We start from the raw sequence: 21,825 nt of genomic DNA, 5'->3' as shown, positions 1-21,825 counted from the left end.
TATCAATGGGCAGTAGAAATGTGTTGAGTGTTCTAAGGCTGGATAGAATCTCATAATTGGTATTTACTTTCTACTAAATAAACTTGCATAACTCTAATTTTCTATTATTAAATGTATATAGCAATAATATTTAAAATTTAATGATGATGAGTTGCTTAGAAATTAAATGTAATATGAACAGCATATGAGGAGCAGTGTATTGAAATTGCCACTATAAAGATGGGACATTAGTACACAATAAAATAGTAAGACAGCCTGTCATGAATAGTAAGACAAACAGAGAATGAAAGAAATGTCTGTCTCTATTATAAATAAAGATTAACATGTTATATCAATTTCATTTTTACAAAATTTATCATAAAGTAAAGTCAAAGACTTGAGTGTAATTGACGGATCTGATTAAAACTTGAATTTTGTTCAAATTCACTCAAACCTGGTGTCCATGGGTTGTTTAAAGAAACTTCAAGACTGTTGTTTTCTTTATGTCCCCTTGAAAACTGTACATTTGTTCCATAAAAATTATAACATAAAAGCAATCTAAATACTTTTCTAAACAAAATTTTGTCTTAATACTGATTTCAAAAATAACAATCAGAGTCTCAAAGAAAAGGAGAAATGTCTGTAATTGTGCACATTTTACTCACAGGCAATCCATGACATACTTCAAAGCTGTTCTTTGACCCGTCCAGCAGGCCAGGTTATTTGAGGGTCTTGAGGAGGGACCACCTGTGAATCAATGGGGGGCAAGAGGGCAAGGAGACCAAGCGCGTGAAGAAAGACAGAGTCAGTCTGAGTTTCGTCAAGGTCTCATTTATTGACTGGGTGTTAGAGCTTATAAACAGGGCTACAGGTAGGGAGGGGGAGCAGGAGGAGTGAGGAGAGGACAAAGAAAATTCCTAAGGGAGGGTCAGCAGGAGGTTGCTTTGGTCCCAGGCCCCTGCAGCTAGCTGATTTAGTACAGGCTCCAAGAAGTTTATTTAATCCTACATTCCTAGGTTAGACTAAAAGCCTCCTATTTACAGGAGGCTTGATAAATCGTGGAAGGTTACACAGGTTCAAGACACAGCTGTCCGGAGTCGGTCCCCAACAGTTCTTCATAATGATTTCTAAAAAAAAAAAAAAAAAAATACTGGACCTAAAAGGACTTTGTGAACCTGAAGTGCAGAGATTTATATTAACTTAAAATAGATTATTTGTACAATAGCTTCTGATCATGGTTTCTTCTCCCACAACTAACTTCAGATCCTCTCCACTTCCCCACTCAACTAAATCCATACCCCTACTTTCTCTTACTCCTTATAATACAAACAGATTTCTAAAGTATAATAAAACAATTAAAATAAGAGAAAAATAACAGCAAAAATTTCAGAACAGGAAAAAACAAACAGAAAATAAAAGGCTAAATAAAAAGCCCCATAAACATCCAGATGCTAAGACATATTTTCACAGACATAAAATCAAAATTTGTAAACATAATATGATGAACAAAAGATCTCCAAGGTTAAAATAAAAATTCCCAGACAAAACATTGTGAGACAGAAAACCTCCAATAAATGACAATGATTCCATTTTTTGTGGATCCTCTACTGAGGAGCATGGGACCTACCTTGAAATATGGTTTGTATACCCCAGTAAGACTCCAGTCTGGTGATAGGATGGCCAAACACTCTACTTGTCGTGCTAGAAACCCCATCCAATGACTGAGGGAACCGGATGCAGAGATCCACCGCCAGGCCCTGAGTAGAGTTCCGGGAATCCAATTGGTGAGAAAGAGGAGGGTTTTATATGAGTGAGAATTGTTGAGATCAAGGATGGATAAAGCACAGGGACAAATAGCCAAATGAATGGAAACACATGAGCTATGAACCAATGGCTGAGGGGCCCCCAACTGGATCAGGCCCTCTGAATAGGTGAGACAGTTGATTGGCTTGATCTGTTTGGGAGGCATCCAGGCAGTGGGACCAGGTCCTGTGCTCAGTGCATAAATTGGCTGTTTGAAACCTGGGGCTTATGCAAGGATGCTTGGCTCAGCCTGGGAGGAGGGGACTGGACCTGCCTGGACTGAGTCTACCAGGTTCATCTCAATCCTCAGGGGAGGCTTGCCTTGGAGGAGATGGGAATGGGGGGTGGGCTAGGGGGAAGGTGGGGGGAGGGGGAGCAGGAGTGGGGAGAACAAGGGAATCTGTGACTGATATGTAGAATTAAATTATATTGTAATATAAAATAAATAAAAAAATAAAAGACTCCAGTGGAGAAAAGTAATTTTTCATTTGTGAATGGCTGTCAACTCTGGATAGCTACTGGGATAAGAACAAAGCTATGTCCACTTGCCCTCTTGACATTGAGGTGCTATCTGTCTTAGACACTTGTAGGCAATGTGCATTCTGTCAAAATCTCTGAGTTTACATGTGCATCATTCCTGTTGTGTCAAAAAGACCTAGTTTCCTTGGAGTCTTCTATCTCTGCTGGCCCCTGCAATCTTTTTACCTCTTTAGTGGAATTCTCTCAGATCTTAAGGAGGGATTTGGTGAAAGTATTTTGGACTGGCTGATCCAATGTTTCTCATTCTCTGCAGATTGTCCAGTTTTGGTTATCTGCATTTATTTGCTTCTACTGCATGAGGAAAAAGAGCAGAGATTTTTATTCTCTCTCTCTGTCTCTCTTTGTCTCTCTCTGTCTCTCTCTATATCTCTCATAGCAACAAAGAACTCATCCTTTCTAACAATGCTTTTATGATTTCCTTGCTCATAAAGAATACTATACATTCTTCATATGGGATTTAACAACTCCCAGTTTCACAACTCTTATGAAATTACTCTCTCTAACTTACTCTGCCACAGTCTCTTCCAAATTTTGTTGTGTGTGTGTGTGTGTGTGGAAAAATACATTTCTAGAGGTCAGCAGTTCACTGGTTTTTCTCATGCCAATTTCAGAGGCCTGAGTGACTTCACTCTTTCTTCTGCCTACAATAGTCTCTAAAGGTTACTCACATTATCATGAAAGACGTGGATTTAAATTTTTCTTAATCAGAAAGTTTCTATAAGAATTTGGTCTCATGTATCTTGACTTTCCCCAATGGTACATAGAAATCAAATATAATTTTGGATGCCAAATCACATAAATATTCCTATAGAAAAACTAATTCAATATAATTGAGCAATGATCCTTCTACCTTCCCCAGGAAACTAACAAAACATTTAATGATATGTACATGACCCCTCAGTTACCTTAGCTTCATGATAGGTAGAATGTAAGCCAATGGAATAGTTTCAACCATAAGGACTTGTAGTCTTATGATATTAAGTCAACAGTGTCAATCTCATGTTACATGCCAAAATTAAAGTCAAATCAAGAATTCATACGGTAATAATCTTGGTGCTTTCACTGTTGCCATCCCTCAGTGAGCCATAATTTTGACATATTCACTCCACTTTTGTAGAGACACTCTTGTTCCTAGCAGAAAAATGATTGCTCTAATTCTGCGAGCTAATAACTTCTCTAAGTTAATTTTAGAAAATTTATCCTTGTATAAAAATTTATGACCAAGTTAAGGAAAGGAAAACAACATTGTAATAATTGTAAAGATAAGAATTTCCTCTTAAATTATGAATAAGACAAAGAAACATCATTATATGACTTATATACAATACAATAAAGATAATCTGATGAGAACAATCAAGCAAAGAAAGAAAGAAAAAAGGAAGGAAAGAGAAAAGAAAGATGTTAGGAAAAAAGAAAGATCCGTTGATATGCAAGAAATGAATAAATAGATAAATAAATAAATAAATAAATAAAATCAATAGCCCTTACAGATTATAAAAATCTGCTTGTAAAATGCCCACAATATACCAACCCTAATACTTTAAACCCATATTCCAAAAATGTTTTAAATAATAGACAAATTCTGTAAAATTTTGTGATAACAAAGACAAATCTAGTTTTTGTAGTAACAATAAAAAACAAACAAACAAAAAAACCTCTGGAATGATACTAGAAAGTGAGTTGATTGATAGTACATCAATAATTAAAAACATAAATAAACTTCATGTAGAAAAGGAAAAATATTCACACATAGAAAATACCAAAACATCATTGTAAGAAATAAAAAAAATGCACAAATAAATGGAAACGCATCTCATATCCATAGACTGGGAGACTATCTTTGTTACGATGTAAATACTACACAAGAGTTTCTACAGATATGATACAATATCAGTAAAAATAACAATAGTGACTTATGAAAACAGGCAAATCCATTCACAATACCTATGAAGTCTCAAAAAACTATATTTCTAAAACAATCTTAAACAGAATTAAATTGGAAATGTCATACATTCTAATTTCATTATTCATTACAAATCTTATAAAAAACAGTGCTACTAATGTTGCAGTATAGAGATTGTTGGTATGAATGCATAGGAAGTTTGAAAAATGCAGAACTGAAAATTCATGATTTTCAGTAAATGTTCTAAGACAGTTAAATTCTGAAAAGCTGTTTCAGCAAATAAGGTTGTAAACTGAGTATTCATATGAAAAATAATTATATTGGCCTCCCCCGTGAATTAAATTTTTAAGTGGACTAAAAGGAGTGGTTTATAGTAATCATTTCTGTAATAAAATAGTGCCTAGAAACACCTGAGGGGAGGGGAGATTCATTTTAATTTGCAGACTAAGGATAATATAAATATAGTATTATATGAAATTTTCAGAACATAAAAGTATTTAAATAAAAAAATGGGTACAGTCCATCACAGTTGGGAAGACATGGCAGCAGATATTGTGAAGCAACTAGATATACTGTGTTCATATTCTGAAAGCAGAAGAACAGGGAATAACCTCAAGGACTATGCTCTCCCAAGCCCCCCAAACTCACCCTCCATTACTCACTTTCTCCACTCAGGCTTCAGTTGCTGGGGGCTTCACAATCTTCCAAATAGAGATCAGATGGGAACTGAGTTTTCAAACACATGGGTGGTGGGAGACTTTTTACATTCAAACTATAACAAAGACTTAACATAGTTGTTGTGATAGAAGTGTGAAGAGTTGGAATGAAACATAATAATTAACATATTATTATTGGCCGGTAGCCAGGCAGGAAGTATATGTGTGGCCAGAAGACAAGGAGAAAGCTGAGAAGAGGAAGGCTGAGTCAGGAGATGCCAGCCCATCATCCAGGGAGCAGCATGTAATGTCACACAGGTAAAGCCACGGAACATGTGGTGACATATAGATGAACAAAAATGTTAAGTGTAAGAGCTAGTCAAAATCCTGAGCTAATGGCTCAGCAGTTTTAATTAATATAAGCTTCTGAGTGATTATTTTATAAAAGGCTGCGGGACTATGGGTGAGAGATTTGTTATGACCTGGCCAGCAGTCCAGGAAACAAAAACTTCCAGCTACAGTGGAGCTCTTCCTCACCTGAACTCAACTCATGAACACAGCATGTGAAAGAAAAGATACCAGATAGTAAGAAAGATAGATTCTATGTATACACACTAAAAGGGGATATGTCCCTAAATGCCTAGTGCTTTTAGAGTCTCTTTCCCTCAGCTTACTAGCTCATTCTAATTCTGTCTAGATTCCTATTTCTAACCATAAGTACCTGGTACATAACTTGGCACTTAGACACTTAACAGCTGACCCTGCTAATAATATACAGTAATAAACTCCTAGAAGGAAACATAGGAACAATTTCTTTTATGACACCAAGAAGTAAGATGAGAAGATAAACAATAGGTAAACTGTACTGTGCTCAAATTAAAGTTTCTGTTATTAAGACAATCAAGGATATGAGGAAGAAGAGTATAAAATGGGATAAATATTTTCAAATTATATATATGAAAAGGAGCTAACATAGAAAGCATATGAGAAATCTTATATAATTTTACAAAAACACACCAAATTCAAATAAAAATAAAACACGTAAAAATCTAAAGGGGTGTTTCTCCAAAGCAATTTACATACAATAAACAACATGAAAAATACTAATTATCAAGAAAATTATAATCCAAACTATAAGAGATTGAACTCAGCTGTTAGAAAATGAAGGTGAAAAGCTAAATTAATCTCTTAAAAATAAAGGGTGTGGAGAAATTGAAATTCTGTGCACTACTATGGGAAATGAAGAGAGTATACCTCTGACAAAAGAACTGTGGAGTGCCTCAAAAAAATCAAAGATAGAATTACTCCATTATCCACTAATTTGTATATACCCAAATAACTGACAGAAAGATTGATATTTCATTTGCTTACTCTTTTCAGTTGGCATAATTATCTTTCTCATAATAAAAAAAGACATAAAAACAGTGAATATGAAGTACCTATATTTTCTCCAAGCATCTTACCGGTAGCAAACATACAATTTTCACAAATCTGTTAAATTGATATGATTATTACCACCATTTCAAAGATTTTGAGGATATGAAATCAGTTTCTTTCAGGGCTTTGCAGCTGATAAATCATGGAAAGACAATTGAGAGTAGTGGGACTGGATGCTGAGTGAACACTTAAGGAGATCCTAACCAGAGCAATAAAACTGGCGAAGATTTTAAGGTTATAATCTCCGTTGCAATGATGCAGCAGAAATTAATGTTCTTGACTTTCTGGTTGTTCTTGGAGAATAAAATGGCACTTGGCAGTGAGGATTCCTTGTGGTTGTCCAGCTTTCTTCCTGGAATGAGTCTTCTTTAATGACAAGAAGTATTGTTAACTGCTTGAAATCTGCTGGACTCAGAAAATGCTTTTTTTTTTTTTTCAGTGTGTGCTTTCTGCTTGTTTCCCTTCTGTGTAAAAATTTCTGGCTTTGTTCTGATTTCCATTTTCAGTTTACTCAGAATTCTTAGTACCCATCTATTGCATAAAATTGGTTATAAGACACAATGTTTGCTTTACTTTGTGATAATACTCTTTATAGACCATCTCACTATCTTCTGAGTACCTATATGATTTAGTGTTCCTGGGCTTGCTAGTGCATTCTCCTCTGATGTCCTTATCAGGGGTAGCCATTCCTAATGTTTCCAATCTGTTTATGACTTCACAATACCCTTGAAATTTTTTAAGACATCTGACAAAATTTTCCAATTTGAAATGCCCTAACTGACACTTATTGATTAGAATCTGACAATTAAAGTTGTTTATGTGTATTTCAAATTTTCCTGTGTTCTTAATGATTACTGTTCTATTTCTCTTTTTAGCAGTCCAGTAAATGTTTATTAGGACAAAAAAATTGGATGCAGAAAGTCTAAAAATTAAATACATCATTATGGTGACACTTATATGATAGGAAAGTATTGCCAAAATGAGGACAGAACAACTCTAGCTAGAATATATTAAATACATTGAATTATAATACATTAAGTATCAGTTTTTTATAAGACTGTATCTTAAAATTTTTAATACAACATATTTCAGCAGTGATTGCATATCCAACTTGCTCCACACAGATTAATCATTTTAATTTTGGAACTTTCAATATAGCCTGTTTCAGCAAGTGTTTGTATATTCAACTTTGTCCATATAGACAAAATAATCTAATTTTGGAGCTTAAACTTATTTTTTTTTAATTTGACCATATTTATATACTGTGAAGTATTTTACACAGATAGGAATATAATATGGGTCCTGATCCATGATTAGAGGAGAATAGTTTCCATTGCAACAGATGAGTACACCTTTAATTAATTTGTTGGATATACCTCAAAAATAAACAATTGGAGATTGGAGAGATGTCTCAGCAAGCAAATGCACAAGCTGCTCTTTAGAGAATCCTGGTTCAATTTCCAAAACCCACATGGTAGCTCATAAGCATTTATAACTCTAGTTTAAAGGTATCCGATGCCCTCTTCTGTCATCTGAGGACAACAGGAATGAAGACATATGTACAGACAAGACACCTACACCTCTAAAAAATAAATATATAGACAAGAAACATTGGAATATCCAAGACTGTGTATGACAAACAAGCAGATATCTCAGATCTCCAAGGGACAAACTAGAGAAAGCTGGATGGCAGATACTAGAAGTGGTTGATGATTTAAAGTATGTATTCTAATAGAAAGGCAAAAGAGAAAACCATGTAAATCAAATGAGGAGAAGCAGAGTCCTTCAAGGAGGGATTGATACAGTGTGGAACACTCCCATTCCTAGTAAGAGCCAGTGATAAGAAAGAGAATCTGAGAGTATTGGTACTTTGTGTTAGTGGCAGATATCTTAAAATAATTTTTAAAGACAAGGAGAAGGGAAAAACATTGTGCATAGTAGTAGTGGAGTGTGAACAGCCCCCTCCTCTTGACACTCAACCAGAAGAGAAAGAAGTTTTAAATCATCACAGAAATGGCAAGTTTTAAAAGATACTTAAAGTTCCAGACATTATAAAAGCCAGTGTTTGTGGACCCAGGGCAAGTATTGGAAAGTGTATTGAAATCTTAGCATCAGAATACTTCTAAATACTGGTAAACGCTTTGCCTCAGAAGTATTCAATATCAGCAATATAGAGACCTATAGATAAAGAGCTAAGGACACTGATAATACTACATGAGAACATACACACAGATTATCTATTACATGCCCAACATCAAGAAGGCAAACATAGGGTTCAGATTTAGAGTGCAAATTTTGAGGCACCACCCAGAGGGATAACCAGCATATGTCACCTAGCTCATAAAGGAACACCCATCCAAAGAATATATAACCAAACCTGGATCTCACAAAGTACCACCCATAATAACAGCAAATTTGAAACCTGATTTGTGAAACACTGCCTGATGGTGTGAGCAGAAACTATGTCCTAGAGATGTGTCAGGCACCTGGAGATATAGGAAGGAATGCTAAGAAAGTTGAAGTTACAACTAGCAGTCAAGTAGGACTGAATTTGGACTCTATGCTCCATTCACTTTTCTCCCCTTCAAATTTATTCCTCCTTTGTTTAATGGATATCACCTTTTCCCCATCTGTTCCCTTGCTTTATAACCATTTCCTTTTGTCCTTTTCTTTCTCTATTATTTCCTTTTATAGTTTTTTCCCCTTATAAAGGCTTTTGCAAAGTAAGTAGGATGTCCTGATTGGCAGGACTTCGATATGTCAACTCATGAGACCTGGGGTTCTTTTAAAAGATCTGATCATATTTCATAATTTTGCTCTGTTCTTTCTGCCATGAATTGACAGGTAATACAGACAAAGACTAGAGAAATATCTCAATTCAATGACATCATAGATCTAATGGACCAATGAGACATTTACCAAACATAGAGTCTATGTCACAACAGCCTAAGGAAATTTGTTTCCTCTGAAACAAATTATGTATTAGGACATGAAGCAATCTTAACAAATATAGGAATATTACCATATTATATTCTATTTTCTATCTGAAGCATACAATATAAGTACAAACTGACACAGGAGAAGTAGAAAAGCATACAGAGTCATGTGGAAGTTAAAAAACAGTGCACTCTTGAATAATGATGTATTAGTCAGGATTTTCTAGATAAACAGGAATCAGGAACTGATAGAATGAATATATACATATATATAATTAGATTGGTTTACATTCAGTGGTTCAATTATTCCAACAGTAGTTATCTCCAAAGAAAAAGTCCAAAAATTCAGTATTTTTTTTTTCAGTTCATGAAGTCTTTACTATATGCTTAAGATGGTCTTCAGTGTATGCTAAAATCCCAAAGAAGTAGACTCTAATACCAATGAAGGAATGAACTTGCTGGAGAGAATGACAGCAAACAGGCAAAAAATGATCAAGCTCTTCCTTCTTCTATATCATTTATATAGACTGTCATCAGAAATCATGACCCTTACATACAGTGGACTTTCCAACCTCTAAAGATCTGGATTTAGGATGATTTATCATATCTGAAATGATTCAATCAAGAAAAATGTCCCCCATTCATTACCAGCCCCTTGATTTTGAGTTAATTCTGGATGAAGTCAGGTTTAATAACCAGTATGGATTAATAAGTAACTGAGGAGAACAAAAGGATATATAATCATCCTAGAATTTTAGAGAATGATTGCATATCATGTAAAAACTTTTGGGTACAGTGAATCCAATTTTAAAATATAAGTTAATAAGTATAACTAACATCGTTAAAAAAATAAAAGCAATATTAAATCTTCGTTTGGATCCTATTCCTGTAATAAATACTGTGATCAAAAGCATTTCAAAAGGGAAATATTATTATTTGGCTCACATATCCTGGGTCATAACAGATTGAAGAAAGCCAATTAGAAACTCCAACAGTGCAGAAACAGTGACAGTAAATGAAACAGAGACCATGGAGTGACACTGGTTTGCTTTCTCAGTCTGCTTTTTCATACCTCCCTTGACCCCTGCCCCAATGTCATGTCACCTCCAATGTGTTTTGGAGTTTCTATCAGAGAAGACTAACTGGATATGGGATCAAGCCAATAGGAAGTCTTCATCAGTCAGTTGGCAATTACTACATTGGTTATTTGGGGATCTCAGTGTAGCACTAAACCTTAGGATGAGCTTTTAAGCACACACAAAAAAATGTTGTGGATTAACATAGTTTAATTCCAAGATCAGTTAACAAGAAGCAGAACTACAGAAGTTAAAAAAAAAAAAGCAAGGTTAGTACATTTAGTACTTTTCCAGAAATATGGACTTTGATGAATTTGGTCTTTGTTTTAGTTTTGGCAGATGGTACTGTTAATGTGCTGTATTTTACAGCTTGAATGGATTTTACATCATGGATTCAGTTTTGCTAAGGGCTTGAGCCCTGTTAGAAAGGGACTGGGTCCTTCTATGTCAGTCGTTAGTGAAGAAATGCCATACAGATTTGCCTATAGGCAATATAATAGAGATACTTTGCTGTGGAATAATGCACATGAGACCAAAATATCCACATAAAACCTAACAAAGCAGAAAAAAAAGGAGTCTAGACATACAAGAAAAAAGTCAAGCACAGCTTCTTGGTAGCTGTTTTTTTCTTCCATGAGTGCTGTTTTCTGGCAGTTCTTTAAGAGTCATCTTCCTGGCTTGGTTCTAAAGACAAAAATGGGTGGCTATTTTCAGAGGTCCTGATGACAAGCACCTATGAGGTGTTTATGAGCAGTCAGTGGTACATTACTCGATGGTAATGTGAACCAGAAACTACCAAGGGTTGAGGCAGTAAACATGCCTCCAACATGAGACTAGACTCTCAAGGAATCAAGGAGGAGGAACCAGCACCAGCAATGTGATCTAAGTTATATAGCAGATTTTTTTTTTGCTCATGCAGGCAGAAAAGTTTACAAATGCAGAGTAAGGACAGATTCAGAAAAAAAAGAACCTCTGAATAAGTCACAGTGTGTTTAAAAAATAAGCATAGGTTTGGGAGGGAGAAAAAAGAATATATATAGTCTTAGATTAAAAACTATAGTTTTAAAATAAGTCCTTAAAAAGGAATAGAGTAATAAAAAGATATAAGTCATATAAAGATGTAAAATACACAGAGAGCATGGATACTGTAATGTTATTGTGTTGTCTTTAATTTTTGACTGCTAATGAACAAATGATGACTGCTAAGAGACATTTGATTATGAAATATGCTTGATTAAACCAACATATATTTTAAAAATATCTTAACTTCAAAATTTAAATCAAAAGATATGTTAATTTGGGAAAGAGGTTCTGCTTTTTTTTCAAAGGGAAGTGAGAGGCCATAGAGTCATTCTGAGTTAAGAAAAATCAGTTTTGATTGAGGAAGGCCCCATGAAAAATCTCTGAAGGAAATGGATGGCTCACATGATCCAACATTTCAGAGGGACTCTGTTGTAGTTTCCTCTGAGTTCTGCATCCAGAACAGCTTCAAGGTGGCTGGCTGATATGATCCAGCATTACAGAATACTCCAGTCATGACTTGACCATAATCTTAAATTTTCTTAGGGTCCCCCTAAAGTTACCAGTACCCCCAATCAACAGGAAGTAAGTAGTCTAGATGACTATACCCACATTACCAAAAATTATTTTATAAATATTTGTCATCATTTAGGGGGTTGGTTACAAGTTGTTATGGATAATGATCAGGAAAACAAGCTAAACAAAGGAGATTAGAATAGGGGATCTTATTTTGAAAAGAAAATGGGAGGACATAGAAATAATAATATAAAAGGGTAAATTATTGGATCTACTTTTATCTAAAAGAAAAACAACTACTAATATTACATATTTTGCATAGGTATGGATTTTGATGTATTAATAAAATTTAAAGTTAATTTTGTTATACTGTATGTATATTTCTACTCTTATTTAGGATATCATGTTAATGCAGCTCTTTTAGAAATGTAGTATATAACTAAGAAATACAGATTAATAGTCATCTATAATAGCAAACTTATAATCATGTAAGTTATATTTTCAACATTATACAGAGATATATTTTAGATAGGCAATCTTCAAACACTTCAAAGAATTATAGAATATGGCATTTAAAATGTTTTAGACTTTTCTCAACAGAGAAACACATCTGCCCCGGAAACACCAATTACTTCAAAAAGGATGAAGGGCATAGAAGAAACTCCATATGGAGTTTGTTTTATTTATGACAAAAGCTAGTTCTGTGGTCAAAGAAACTGCCCTTCTTTCAATTGCTGACAGTTACTGTCCAAACTGTACCATCAGGATGCAAGAAAGGCAACTGCCAAATGTTGACAAGACAAGGTAGTAAAGTCCTTCAAAATTCCTTCCTTCACAGGTCATATATACTAGGCTTGTAGGTAAGATTTTGGATGCTCCAACATTACAGAAGAACTTTGGTTAACTGTCCAGGCAGCCTGGTGTCCCTGTCATTAGGTATCATTTCGCCCTTTTGGAGTCTTGATGGAGTTGAAGAGTAATAGTAATAACTATAGCTTTCCTCAGTTATAATAGTAGGAAATTAGATGCAAAGCTTTAGACTCAAAATTAGATAATTGAATACTTTCTCTAATTTGCCAAATGCAAATGGATTAGATATTGTTACTGTAATTCTTACTTAATGTTTTTTTTTTGTAATATACAGTTTTACTATATTAAAACTAAAACCTTTTTTTCATAAGACAAAAAGGGGAAAATGTTGTGGAACAGTACTTTTCTACACTATGCATATGTATTACTCTCATTGTTTAATAAAAAGGCTGACTGGCTGGTAGCTAAGTAGGAAGATAGGTGGGAAAGCCAAACTGACAATAATGGGAAGAAGCGAGTAGAGTCAAGAAAGATGCTAGCCAGTTGCCAAGCAAGCAGAATGTGTAAATAAAAAAAAATTATTAAGTAGAAATATGGGTTAATTTAAGTGTAAGAGTTAACTAGTAGCAAGCCTGAGCTATCTGTGAGAATTTACAGTTCATATTCAGCCTCCAAGTCAGTTTTGGGGATTGTGCAGTCAGGATAAGAAATGTCCTATTACAATATTTTCTCAGCTGCAGTCCTTCTACCTAGATGAATCTTGCTGGTGTCAATTTGACAAAAACAACCAACCAACAGAATAAAAGACAAATAACTATTCCTCATATCTCATAGAACTTAATGATGTATGTTAAGGCCAGGAAAGAAAACAAAATTTAAAAAATCCAATCCGAAATAATTAGATAAAAAGTAATAATTGATATAGGTATAATATTAATGAATAAATAAACACAAAGTAAAGGATCAATAAAACCCATTTAGTTCTTCATAAACATAAACAAGATTGACAAGTATTTAGCAAGAGGACAAGAGAGAAGATCTAAACTTTCAAAGAATTACAGATGAAAATGAAACAAGGTGTCAATAAAATTCAGAAAATAAATATGACATACCTTAAAAACATATAGTAATTTAGAAAGCATAACTATGTAGATAAATGTCTAGATGTATACAACTTGCATAGATTAAGTTAACATGATGTAAGTGATTTAGACAGATCTGTAATAATCAATGGGATTAACACTTAAAAATTATCCCAAATATAAATAACTTCCAAGCCTAGACCTGATCCCCTTTGAAATATGTCAATCTTTTAAAGAAATGATATCAATGCATCTATCATATTCCATAAAACATAAAAAGGAAGGAACATCACCAAAACTTTTAGAAAGCTAATGTTATCTTTATGTAAATACAGAATAAGGTATTCTGGTAAAAGAAATTATGGACTAGTGTCCTTGATGAACTAGGATGCTAAAACTCTAAAATGTTTACAAATGAAATTAAAGACCAAGTCAAAAATATCATGATGAAATTGGCTTCATTCCAGAATTACAAGGATGTCTCAATATGTCAAATTAAATCAAACAATTCACATGATTGTGAATTAGAGACTCATCTCAATGTATGCAGGAAAGAATTTTTGGTCAAATCCAACACCCCTTCATGATAAAAGCCATGGAAACAATAAGAATATAATGAATGGGTATCATCACAGTAAAAATTATGTGTGACAAGCCTGTTGCCAATATTAACTGAGTCTGAGAAATATCAAAGCATTTCTACTAAAATTAGGAATAAAACAAGACTGAATACTCCTTCAATTCTTTTTTTAATGTGTGTGTGATTCTAAATCATTTAATCATCAGTAACACATTTTAGGAACTTGATTGTATATAATCATGGGAGTTCTTGAACAATTTATGTGTAGTTGTAGTTATGTACCTATGTATTTAAACAAACACATATGTAAAAATGTTGTACATGTATTTTTTATATTTCATATAATTTTTTATTTTCTTTCTTTTTTTCATTTTATATACTAACCACAGATCCAGCTCTCTTCTCACCTCCTATCCTCCAGCCTCCCTCAACCCATTCCCCATTCCCTCCTCCAACATGTTAAGGCTTCCCATGGGGAGTCAGCAGAGCCTGGTACATTCAGTAGGGGCAGATCCAAGCCCCTCCCCATGTATCAGGGCAGTGAAAGGTATCCCACTGTAGATAGTGGGCTCCAAAAAGCCAGGTCATATACCAGGGATTGATCCTAGTACTACAGTCAGGGGGCCCCTTAAGCAGATCAAGCTACATAACTGTCTCCCTTTGCAGGGAATCAAGTCCAGTCCCATGGAGACTCCACAGCTGTTGGTCTAAATGTCATGAGTTCCCACTAGTTCCCTTTGCTTGTCTTTGTAAGTTTCTCCATCATAATCTTTCTGCACCTTGCTCTTCTCTCTCTTCAACTGGACTTCTGGAGTTCAGCCTGGTGCTTGGCTGAGGATCTCTGCATCTGCTTCCATCAGTTACTGGATGAAGGCCCTATGATGACAGTTAGGGTATTCACCTATATGATTACTGTGGTAAGCCAGTTCAGGCACCCTCTCCACTATTTCTAGTAGTCTAAACTGTGGTCACCCTTGTGGATTGCTGGGAACTTCCCTATCGCCCAGTTTCTAGCTTTTGCAATGATGTCTCTCTCTATCATGGTATCTCTTTCCTTGCCCACCCACTCTGTCCCTTTTCTATCTCAACAATCCCATTCCCTTATGTTCTCATTCCACATCCCCTACCCTCTATTGCCCACCCCCACCTCTGGTTTACTCATCTCTTTACCCTTTCCTGGGTGATCCATGTGTTCCTCTCAGGGTCCTCTTTGTTAGCTAGCTTCTCTGGAGCTGTGGGTTGTAGTCTTCTTATCCTTTGGTTTTACACTTGGTATCCACTTATGAGTGAATACATACCATGCTTGTCCTTCTGAGTCTGGATTACCTCACTCAGGATGATATTTTCTAATTCCATCCATTTCCCTGCAAATTTCATGATGTCATTTTTTTTAACTGCTGAGTAATGCTCCACTGTGTATATATACCTCATTTTCTTTATCTATTCTTCAGATTAGTGTCATCTAGGTTGTTTCCAAGGTCTGGCTATTAGAAATAATGCTGCTATGAACATAGTTGAGCATGTGACCTTGTGGTATGATTGAGCAGGCCAAGAGTGTTATAGCTGGGCCTTGAGGTAGAATGATTCCCAGTTTTCTGAGAAAACACAATATTTATTTCCAAAGTGGCTGTACAAATTTTCACTCCCATCAGCAGTGGAAGGCTGTTCCCCTTGTTCTGCATCCTCTCTAACATAACATGTATTCAGTGTTGTTTATCTTAGCCATTCTGAGGAGTGTAACATGGTATCTCAGGCTTTTTGATTTGCATTTCACTAATGACTAAGGATGTTGAGTAATTCCTTAAATGTCTTTCAGCCGTTTGAGTTTCTTCTGTTGAAAATTCTCTGTAGCTTTATAGCCCATTTTTAATTGGATTGTTTGGTATTTTAATGTCTAGTTTATGGATTTCTTTATATATTGTGGAGATCAGCCCTCTGTCAGATGTGGGCTTGGTTAGGATCTCTTCTCATTCTTTAGGCTGTCATTTTGTCTTATTTACTGTGTCCTTTGACTTACAGGAGCTTCTCAGTTTCTGAAGGTCCCATTTATTAACTTTCTCTCTCAGTGTCTCTTTTACTGTTGTTATATTGAGGAAATGGTCTCCTGTGCCAATGCATTCAAGGCTACTTTCTACTTCCTCTTCTATTAGGTTCAGTGTAACCTGATTTATACTGAGGTCTTTGATCCACTTTGAATTGAGTTTTGTGCATGTCAATAGATAGGGATGTATTTTCAATCTTCCACATGTTGAAATCCAGTTTTGCCAGCACCATTGAAGATGCTTTCTATTTTCCATTGCACAGTTTTGGCTTCTTTGTCAAAAATCATGTGTTCATAGGTGTGTAGATTAATATCAGGGTCTTAAATTTTATTCCATTGTTCCACATGTCGGTTTTTATGCCAACACCAAGCTGTTTTTATTACTGTAACTCTATAGTAGAACTTGAGGTCAGGGATAGTAATGCCTCCAGAAGTTACTTTATAGTACTGGATTGTTTTAGGTATTCTGGGATTTTTGTTTTTTCACATTTAATTGAGTATTTTTCTTTCCAGGGCTGTGAAAAATTGTGTTGATATTTTGATGGCAATTGCATTGAATCTTCAAATTGCTTTAGATAAAATTGCCATTTTTACTATGTTAATCCTACCTATCCATGAGCATGGGAGATCTTTCCACTTTCTGATATCTTCTTCAATTATTTTCTTCAGAGGTTTAAAGTTCTTGTCATACATTTTGTTATTTGATTAGAGTTTCCTCACTCTACTTTATGTTGATTGTAGCCACTGTAAAGATGCTTCTCTGATTTCTTTCTCAGCCAGTTTATCATTTGTATATAGGAGAGCTACTGATTTGTTGTGTTAGTCTTATACCCTGCCACATTACTGAAGGTGTTTATCAGCTTTAGGAGTTCCCTGGGAGAATTTTGTGGTCACTTATACATACTATCATATTGCTTGCAAAGAGCAAGAGTTTGACTTCTTCCTTTCCAATTTGTATCCCCTTGATCTCCTCTTATTATCTTATTGCTCCACCTAGACCTCCAAGTACTATATTGAATAGATATGGGGAGAGTGGACAGCCTTGTCTTATTTCTGATTTTAGTGGAATTGCTTTGAGTTTCTCTCCATTTAATTTGATTTTCATTGCTGGCTTGCTGCAAATTGCCCTTATTATGTTTAAATATGTTTTTGTATTCCTTATCTCTTGAAGAACTTTATTATGAAGTGGTGTTGGATTTTGTCAAAAGCTTTTTCAGTATCTAATGAGATAATTTTGTGGGTGTTTTTCTTTCAGTTTCTTTATATGGTGTATTACATTAACAGATTTTTATATGTTAAACCATCCCTGCATCATTGTGATGAATTGTACTTGGTCATGGTGGATAATTTTTTTGATGTGTTCTTCGTTTGCCAGTATTTTACTGAATATTTTTACATCAATGTTCATGAGGGAGATTGGTCTGTAATTCTCTTTCTTTGTTGCATCTTTGTGTGATTTGGGTATCTGGGTAAATGTAGCCTCATAAAAGCATTTGCTAATGTTCTTTTTGTTTTTACTGTGTGAAATTATTTGATGAATATTGGCTTTAGTTCTCTGAAACTCTGGTAGAATTCTGTACTTAAAGCATCTGGTCTTGGAATTTTTTGATTGGGAGAATTTTAATGACTATTTCTGTTTCCTTAGGAATTATAGATCTATTTAAATTGTTTATCTAGCCTTGATTTAATTTTGGTATGTGGTACCTATCCAGAAAAATGGTCCATTTCTTTTAGATTTGCCAATTTTGTGGAGTATAGGTTTTTGAAGTATGACCTAATGATTCTCTCGATTTCTTCATTGTCTTTTTTATGTCTACCATTTCATTTCTGATTTTGTTAATTTGGAAATTATCTTTGCCTTTTTGTTAGTTTGCATAAGGCCTTGTCAATCTTGTTGATTTTTGCAAAGAACCGAGTCTTTCTTTCATTGATTCTTTGTATTGTTCTCTTTGTTTCTATTTTGTTGATTTCAGCCCTCAATTTGATTATTTCTTGGCATCTATTTCCTAGGTGAGTATACTTCTTTTTGTTCTAGAGATTTAAGGTGTAAACTGCTATTGTGAGATTTCTCCAACTTCTGTATGTGGGCATTTAGTACTATGAATTTTCCTCTTGGTACTGCCTATTGTCCCATAAGTTTGGGCATATTGTAAATTAATTTTTAATGAATTCTAGAAAGTCTTTAATTTCTTTCTTTATTGCTTCCTTGGTCCATTGGTGATTCATTTTGGTATTATTCAGTTTCCATGAAATTGTAGGCTTTCTGGAATTTTTGCTGCTATTGAAACCAAACTTTAAACCATGGTAGTCTGATAAAATACAGGAAGTTATTCCAATTTTTTTGTCTGATGAGATTTGCTTTGTTACTGAATATGTGGTCAGTTTTAGAGAAGGTTCCATGGGGTGCTGAGAAGATATATTCTTTTGCAATAGGGTGGAATGTTCTGTAGGTACCTTTAGATCCATTTGAGTCATAACATCTGTTAGTTCCCTTATTTTTCTGTTAATTTTCTGTCTGGCAGACCTGTCCTTTGGTGAGAGTGGGATGTTGAAGGTTCCCACTAATAGTTTGTTGGTTTTGATGTGTTATTTAAGCTTTATTTTTTTTACATATGTGGGTGCCCTTGTATTTGTTGCATAAATTTTCAGAATTGAGACTTTATCATGATGTACTTTTCCTGTGTTGAATGTGTAATGTCCTTCCCAGTCTCTTTTGAAATTTTTCAATTTGAAGTCTATTTTGTTAGATATTGGGACATCTGCTCCAGCTTGCTTCTTAAGTCCATTTGATTGGAAAGTCTTTCCCCAGTCTTTTACTCTGAGGTAATGTCTGTCTTTGATGTTGAGGTGTGTTTCTTGTATGCAGCAGAAGGATGAATTCTATTTTTGTATCCATTCTGCTAGCTTGTGTCTTTTTATAGGTTAATTGAGTCCATTGATATTTAGGATTATTAATGACCAGTGATTGTTAATTACTGTTATCTTGTGGTGGTAATATGTGTGTTTTTCCCTTCTTTAGAACTTGCTGCTGTGGGGTTATTGATTGCCTGTGTATTCATGGGCACATCTAACTTCCTTGGGTTGGATTTTTTTTTCTTCTAGTTCTTCTGTAGGGCTGAATTTGTGGATAGGAATTGTTTAAATCTGATATTGTCTTGGACTGTCTTGTGCACTCCATCTATGGTGATTGAAAATTTTGCTGGGTATAATAGTCTTGCCTGGTGTCTGTGGTCTCTTAGTGTCTGCCTTATATAGATCCAGGACCTTCTTGCTTTCAGAGTCTCCATTCAGAATTCAGGTGTTATTCTGATGGGTCTAACTTTATAAGTCACTTGGCCTTTGGCCTTTGCTTCTCTTAATATTCTTTATGTTGTATGTTTAGTAGTTTAATCATTACATGGCAAGGGGACTTTTTTTCGGGGATCTAGTCTATTTGGTTTCCTACATAAGCTTCTTGTATCTTCATAGATATTTCCTTCTTTAAGTTGGGAGATTTTTCTTCTATGATCTTGTTGAATATATTTTTTGTGCCTTTGAATTTGTTTTCTTCTCTTTCTTCTTTCCCTATTATTCTTAGTTTTGTCCTTTTCATGGTGTCCCAGATTTCCTGGACATTTTTTGTTATGACTGTTTTGGCTTTAGTGTTTTCTTTGATGAATTTATTTCCTCTATTTTGTCTTCCACACCAGAGATTCTCGCATCCATCTCTTGTATTCTGCTGGTTATGCTTACATCTGTAGTTCTTGTTTATTTTCAGATTTTCTATTTCCAGCGTTCCCTTGGTTTGTGTCTTCTTCATTTTTTTTATTTTAATTTTCAGGTCTTCAACTGTTTCCTTTACTCTTTTAACTGCTTTTTCTTAGTTTTCCTGACTTCCTTTAAGGGATTTATTTACTTCTTCCAATTTTGTTTGTTTTTTCCTCAATTTCTTTAAGGGGATATTTTACTTCCTCTTTAAAGACCTCTGCCATCTTTGAAAATTTATTTTTAAGTTCACTTTATTCTTCTACATTGTGATGTTCATGTCTCACTGATGTAGAACCACTAGTTTCTGGTGGTGCCATATTGCTTTTTATGGTGTTGTATTTACTTTTGCTCTGGTGTCTACCCATCTTTTCCTCCAATAGTTGCAAGAGGTGTTTATATCTGAGGGAGCTGCTCTTGGTCCAATATGTTCTTGCTATGTCTATGTCTCAAGGGGCCACTTTTGTTCCAATCATAGCTTTTGGACTAATTATATCTGGTAGATTTTGTGTGTCAGAAAGCCACTGAGGTCACAGGGGGATGGAGTGGTTTTGGGTATGGAGTGGGCCTTGTAGATTGTAGGGTTGGGTGGGGTTGTTGGTAGGAAAGCCTGCACATAGGAGTCTCCCCTGTTATCCTGCAATTGGGGCAGCAGTGGCTGGGGCTATGGGCACACAGCTTGTGCCCCAGATACTAGGTCCTAGAGGTAGAACAATCTGGATGGGAGGAGAGTCACTCATATCTTGGTTCATTCAGAGCTGGAAGATTCTATATCTCAGGGAGCTACTGGGGTCTCAGGGGATGGATGGGCTTGGGATATGGAGTAGGTAGTATAGATTGCAGGGTTGAATAGGAGTGTTTGTGGGGAAGCTTGCCAACAGGAGTTTTCTCTGGTGGCCAGAAACTAGAGCAGTGATGGATGTGAAATCCAGAGCACCAGATTCTTAATATAATTTGAAATATTTGCTAGGCCAATAGTAAAAAAATAAGGAAGAAAGTAATAAAGATTAGAAATGAAGAGGAAAAAGTGTCTTTGTTTGTGGAAGATATGATTATACGTGTAAAAACGCTTGAGTGTTAGCAGAAAACTCCTAGATCTCATAAATAACTTTAGCAAAATTTCCATGCACAAAATTAGCATAGCAAAATTACTATGCTGTGGGAGAAGTTCAGGACATCTTTTACCTTTCCTTCAAAAAGCAGTGTTAAAGGGAAGGCATATTGTGTTGCTCTTAATGTTGTTTTTTTTTTTTCAATGCAATCTTTCTTGTGATTTCTTCTAAAACTGTTAGTTTCATCAAGGAACAGACTACACTGGCGATAGATATTTCAGCACTGCATGTGGCAGGTTCTGTATGTTTTTATCCAGTCCTTGGTTCAGGAGGTTGAGGTAGGAATGTCTCTGCAGAGTCATAGTGATTTCCTTGCTCAGTGATCAGACAAGTTATTGTGAAAGCAATATGTCAGTTTGTCTTTCTCCACCATAAACTTTTTCTTGTACAGTAGATGTTTCTGTAGATGCTGCTGTAGTAGGTTACTCTGGAGACAAGAGTGATAATAAATAAAAATGGAAAGTGGCCACCTTTCTCTCTTATTATTACAAACAACCATAACTCATACCATTCAAACCTTCAAAAGAGAAGAAATCATATGGAGAACAAGAGAATCTCAAAGATATAGCCCTTGTATCTTTTAAGCTATT

At 35.1% G+C, this 21,825-nt stretch overlaps 1 protein-coding gene across 11 annotated transcripts in view; it reads left to right on the top strand.

The window, feature by feature from the left end:
• Window positions 1-21,825, top strand: part of Sntg1 (syntrophin gamma 1) — a 925,417-nt gene that overhangs the window by 415,848 nt on the left and 487,744 nt on the right. The window contains exon 1 of one of the 11 annotated variants that reach the window (XM_076564009.1): window positions 18,355-18,389. The exons of the other annotated variants lie outside the window; for them this stretch is intronic. The gene's annotated coding sequence lies outside the window, so the exon portion shown is untranslated. Of the gene's footprint in view, window positions 1-18,354; window positions 18,390-21,825 lie in introns of those variants that run through there. 11 annotated transcript variants of the gene reach the window in all.

Source organism: Peromyscus maniculatus, chromosome 2, assembly GCF_049852395.1.
Source record: "Peromyscus maniculatus bairdii isolate BWxNUB_F1_BW_parent chromosome 2, HU_Pman_BW_mat_3.1, whole genome shotgun sequence".
Lineage (NCBI taxonomy): Eukaryota > Metazoa > Chordata > Mammalia > Rodentia > Cricetidae > Peromyscus > Peromyscus maniculatus.
The sequence above is the reverse complement of the archived record's forward strand: the minus strand, read 5'-3'. Positions and strand labels throughout refer to the sequence as shown.